This window comes from Bos indicus x Bos taurus, chromosome 23 (assembly GCF_003369695.1).
Source record: "Bos indicus x Bos taurus breed Angus x Brahman F1 hybrid chromosome 23, Bos_hybrid_MaternalHap_v2.0, whole genome shotgun sequence".
NCBI classification, from domain to species: domain Eukaryota; kingdom Metazoa; phylum Chordata; class Mammalia; order Artiodactyla; family Bovidae; genus Bos; species Bos indicus x Bos taurus.
In genome coordinates this window covers 32,415,340-32,421,339 of record NC_040098.1, presented here as the reverse complement: position 1 = coordinate 32,421,339, position 6,000 = coordinate 32,415,340, and the positions used below count along the sequence as shown (strand labels likewise).

The 6,000-nt window shown below is 38.2% G+C and overlaps 1 non-coding gene across 1 annotated transcript; it reads left to right on the top strand.

Annotated features, from left to right (window-relative positions):
* Positions 1 to 2,302: 2,302 nt before the first annotated feature.
* Positions 2,303 to 2,374, top strand: TRNAP-CGG. The gene has a single exon. It is a non-coding gene; the product is annotated as a tRNA-Pro (tRNA).
* Positions 2,375 to 6,000: the final 3,626 nt, after the last annotated feature.

Genomic DNA, 6,000 nt, shown 5'->3' with positions numbered 1-6,000 from the left:
TGGAGAAAGCTCAAACCACTGACTGCATGGCAAGTTCTTCCCTATCTCCTCCTCTTCTGGATCCTTAATTTCCTGATAAGCTCTAACTTGCTGTACTACATCACAACAGTCAATAGTATGAACAAATCTGGAAATAAACCATATGTTGAGTATTGCTGTATGCTACTGTCTAGGCAAACAATTAAGTGGCTTTTCCTTACTATCATGTCTCTGCAGGACATCTTCTTCCAGGTTCTCATGGGGTGGAGCAGTGGGTACATGGCTTTTCATCTGTATAAGCAGCATAAATATGTCCTCTAATTTCAGAGCTCCAGATTTCCAAAACACTCCACCCCAGAAATCAGAGCTACTCAAAGTGTTTTCATTCTCATGATCTGTTTCCTTTTCTTTTATTGGGCAGATTCCATTTTTTCCTCCTATTTAGGTTTGTTCTTGATTAAATAATAACATATTATCAAATATTAAGATATTTCTAACATTTGGCTACGCTAGTCTCAGCCTCTTGGTGTTGATCAGCAGGAATGTCTACCTAGCTAACTGCTGGCACACTGGAAAACTGGGAAAACCACTTTTTATATTGATTCCTCTAGTAACTAAAGGAAGATTATTTAGTCACTTTTTTTTTTTTTTTTTGCCCAGAAAAAATTCTGTCCAGCATAAATTAGAGGCTAAGACTTGTAATTAAGATAAACGACACAATACTGTGATGTTAGGTTCATTAACAGTATGACTCAATCCATTATTTTAAAGTATTTAAGTTCTGAAAAAACCTTAAAATATGCATCTGGGAGGTTTGAATTTTTCCCTTTTTACCTCTCACTTTCTATCACCCAATTTTGAAGCTGTTACCTAACACAGTAGGCTGGGGAGAAGAGAAAATTGGGTGCATTTCTCAAAGGATAACCAAAATAAAAATCAAGAAATACAGAGTGAGAGTGAGGGTGGAAAGTAAACCACTTCCTTGTAGTTTCAACCTGTTGTAGTCACTGCCTGTCCCAAGAATTCATGGAAACTTCAGTGGTGGAAAAAAAATTCAGAGTTGTAATCTATGTGCCTACTAGGCAGACTAGGACTCAGATTCTATATCCTCAGTTTAAAATGTTGGTGTACTCTTGACCGAACTACAGAAACTGTAAAGTATCTTAGAATTAAAAGATAAAAGAATCTGTAACTGCCATGTGAGTTATTTCATGTCCTTTTGAGGATTAATTCAGGCACTCTCTGATTATACACAAAACACCAGCCTTTAATTTGTACTTTGTATAAAATTCCAATTTTTATGCCTTTCAAATATATATTCCATCTTCGCTGATCAAAAGTTTCCGCATACATGGTGTTATGGGTAAAGTAGAAAAACATTGGTAAGAAATTTTATTAAAAAATTGAGTTGATGAACCAGCTTTCAAAGGAGCTGGCACTTCAAATTCCTTTCTCTGAATCCTTACTGAAATGCCAAAACTTTCTTCTAAAGCTAAAGATACAAACAAGAGGCAGCCAAACTAAGCATTCATCTGCCAGCATTGCCTTTTTTCCAGCGAAGTCTTATGAGAAACTCAGAAAGCAGGAATGCCAATCTATAAAGAATTTGAAGACAGCTGCTTGCACCGAAGAGAAGATCTTTGGGAATCTTTTTCTAAAGTGTTAAATCTTTGAAGGATTCTGTTCTTAGTTATGGCAGAATATAGAGATTTCAAAGTCATAAAACAGATGCAAAAACAATGGCCTGTGCTTGGGGGTACAATACTGTTTTAGGGGATCCCATATTGAAATAATATCTTGACAAAAATGCTTACTTATGACTAAGCAAGTTTTCAGGGGACTTGTCCAACAAAATGTCAATTTCCTCTTTGAAAGTAAAGTATAGAAAACTAATATGAATGTTACTCAAATTATTTGTCACACGGCGAAGTACATAATGAAATTTGGAATATATACTTCTTTAGACAAATTAAGAATCAAATCTGAAACTAACAATATTGTGGGTAAGTTATATTTCAATTTAAAAAATATGGTTCAAAAACAGAGTACTTTCCTAATGTGACCTTTATGATGTAATCTTGTCAGTTAAGTCATAGATTAGTATACAGGTGGAACTCACTTTGTAATGGTTACTGTATAACTGACAGGAGGAAGGATGAAAACTTTAGTAACTTGGGCCTAAATTAAAAGGTCATCATAAGACCCCCAAATGTATATTAGTTGTTATTTAAATATAGGGGGCTCATACTTGATACCGTGTGGGGCCAAGAAAATTGATTCTAGTTCTTCTTATATTAAACATGGGCAGACATGCTACGTAAGTGGCTCGTTGGTCTAGGGGTATGATTCTCGCTTCGGGTGCGAGAGGTCCCGGGTTCAAATCCCGGACGAGCCCGCTTCCTTTTCGAAAATTCCAATAAATAATGAGGAAAAGTCTTTTCTCTAATATTGTTGCCAAAAAGATGGGATTTCATTGCATTGACAATGGGATTGTCTTCCGAGCAGCTGGGTACTTAATTCCAGATCCCCTTGATTGGGAGGTATCTGGAGTGTTGATGTTAGTTCGCAGACGCCCTCCCCCTATCCCACCCTCCCCCCCGCCCCCCCATTTCCTGTTCTCAGATGGATCTCTTTCCAAAAGTCAAGAACGAAGGCCATGGGCACCTAGTTTGTGCCTACGTGTGTACGTGCCTACGTACGTACGTGTGCGTACTTGACTGGGTGGGGCGGAGCGGGGAAGTGTGAATTACGGTCAACCGGTACCTGACTCGGAGAAGGCAATGGCACCCCACTCCAGTACTCTTGCCTGGAAAATCCCATGGACCGAGGAGCCTGGTAGGCTGCAGTCCATGGGGTCGCTAGGAGTCGGGCACGACTGAGCGACTTCACTTTCACTTTTCACTTTCCTGCATTGGAGAAGTAAATGGCAACCCACTCCAGTGTTCTTGCCTGGAGAATCCCAGGGACGGGGAAGCCTGGTGGACTGCCGTCTCTGGGGTCGTACAGAGTCGGACACGACTGAAGCAACTTTGCAGCAGTAGCAGCAGCAGCAGTACCTGACTTCCTCTGGTAGAGATGTGGATTTGCATTTCCACTGCTATCTCCGACTTGAGTGATCATTCTCCCACTCGCAGCAGTTACAGATACCGCACTGACTAAAGTAAAAGGCACTCCTAGTTGCTGCCGCCGCCACTCCCACTGTAATCAACGGTTAGGATGTAAGCCTCTTTCTTTTCCTGCGTTGCACCTTGGAGCTGCACTCCCTGGTCAGAGTTTATTTACCTATTCATTCAATGAATGAATTTTCAGTGAATACTACGTGTCAGCCTCTGCTGGATCCCAGGGATGCGGTGAGGGACCAGGAATAAAAAAAATTAAACAGTTTTTGTTTCTATGGGATTTAATATCGCAAGTGGTGTAGAATTCCCGCAGCACAAATATCCAGAGCCCACCTGTAGATTTCCGGGGAATATTGCCGGCCACAGTTTGTCCACCGGGAGAGAAAAACCACGAAAAGAAATCACTAACTCTTGGAAGTTTGAGGGCTTCCCTACCTCAAACCTGGAAACTTGCCATACCTTTTCCTTGACCCCAGGAAAACCTCTCAGTTTGAAACTGTTGAAAACGTTCAGGTGAATTGATTAATGAAATTTGGAAGATGAAGAAATACGATGGAGAGGGAAGGTATTAATCCAGTTACTTTGCTCATGCTAGCTAAATTAAGATATATCCTCAGGATAACCATCTTATGTGGTCGAAACTTAGAGTGAACACACACACAAACCACCACGTCTTCCTTGCTTCTTGATAACCTAGGGACTCACCTGGCCCTGCTCATCATGGTATTCAGAAATATTATCTCTTTTGATACCTTTCCTTGTTATTTTTTGTCTTTCCTTGATCAGTTTTGGGAACTCAATAAGTATGAAGGTACACGTTTGGAGAAGGATTTCCTCCAACCTCTGTCCTTTAAGAATTTTCTCAGAATTCAAGAAGTCAGTTTTACATCATCTAAGCAGATTTAATGATCCTTTTTCAAGGAATTTTACTATCCCAAGAAGGATGAGTTAAAGATATTGCCTGATAGTAAAAGGTACAGGTAGATCACTTTACAAGTGAAGCCCACAGTCAATAAACTAGACTCATAATCTCATTTTCAGTCATTTTTAGGGCCTAATTATATCTGCCGACCAGCAATCAAAGATCACTAGAAATCTAAAGTGAATGTCTAATATGAAAGACAGAGATGAACGTGAACTAAAAAAATAGAGGAAAATATTATGCAGAGAGGAGAAAAAAAATCTCAGGCATGTTATTACATCTATTCTTGTTTTAAAAGAGGCTGCTGTTCAACAAGATACTCTTAGGTACAGAAGTCTCAAAGTTGAAATTGTGGGAGTAGACATGAAAAACTTAATAGAATAGTTGAAATAAAATGTAAAGGACATTTTCCAGAATGCGGAGTAATAATATAAGGGCACTCCTTCATATTTATCCAAATGAGCTTAAAATTTACTTCCACAAAAAAGCCTGCACATGAATGTTTAAAGCAACTTTATTCATAATTGTCAATACTTGAAAGCAACCAAAATGCCCTTCAATAAATTAATGGATAAACAAACCGTGGTACATCCATACAATGGAATATTAGTAATAAGAAGAAATAAGCTATCAGGTCACAAAAAGACATGCAGGAAACTTAAAAAACATATTACTAAGTGAAAGAAGCCAATTTGAAAAGGCTGCATACTGTGTGATTCCAACTATATGACTTTCTGGGAAAAGAAAGATATAGAAACAATAAAAATATCAGTAGTTCTAGGGAATGTATGGATGAAGATGTGGAACACAGGGCAATATAACTATTCTGTGCAATACTGTAATGATGGATATATGTCATTATACATTTGTCAAGCCCAAAGAATGTCTAAAGTGAAGAGTAAACCCTAACATGAAGAATGTTAATAATAATGTATTAATAGTGGTTCATCAGTTGTAACAAATGTACCAAATAATATGCAATGTAAATCATAGGAGAAGCTGTGGGGGACAATAGGAGGTATGTGTGGACTTTGTACTTTGGTACTAATTTTTCTGTACACCTAGAACTGCCTTAAAAATAGTCTATTGAAAAATATAAACAGATTGTAACTAGGAGAGAATAATACTTTTTGAAAAGTAGAGGAAACATCCCGGAGGTTCAAAATCCAAGTATGAAAAATTCTAGGGAAAAAAAGGTAAAGCGAGAGAATACAGAACAGATAAGTGAGAAAATTGACAAAAAAGTAAAGTTAATTTCTCAAACTGAAATAGATGATTTTTCCAAATTTAATGATGTAATAGAGCTCCCAGAACAGTGAATGAAAATAGATACACACAAAGGCATATCTTTCAGACATTTTAGTACATTAAAGACAAAGAAATCATCTTGAAAGAGAGAAAAACTAATTACAAATGAAACACAGTAATTAGAATGACTTTGTAATTCTCAAAAGCAATACTGAAATCTACAAGAAAATGGAGAACTCTTTCAAAATCCTGAAAGAAAATATTCCCTAGCATTCCATACCCAACCAAATATTTAAGCAAGTGTAAGAGAAATAGAAAAGATATTCTCCAGCACCAAAATATTAAAAAATCTTATCTCCAATGAAATCTTTCTCAGGAAGACATCAGGATGAAAACTGTATAGTTAGTATAGAAAACACCCAATTTCTTTTTTTGTCAAAGCTTTTATAGTTATTTGTGGTAATTTAAGAAAAAACTGGGAGAAGGCAATGGCACCCCACTCCAGTACTCTTGCCTGGAAAATCCCATGGATGGAGGAGCCTGGAAGGCTGCAGTCCATGGGGTTGCTGAGGGTCAGACACGACTGAGTGACTTCACTTTCATTTTTCACTTTCATGCATTGGAGAAGGAAATGGCAACCCACTCCAGTGTTCTTGCCTGGAGAATCCCAGGGACAGGGGAGCCTGGTGGGCTGCCGTCTATGGGGTCGCACAGAGTCGGACACGACTGAAG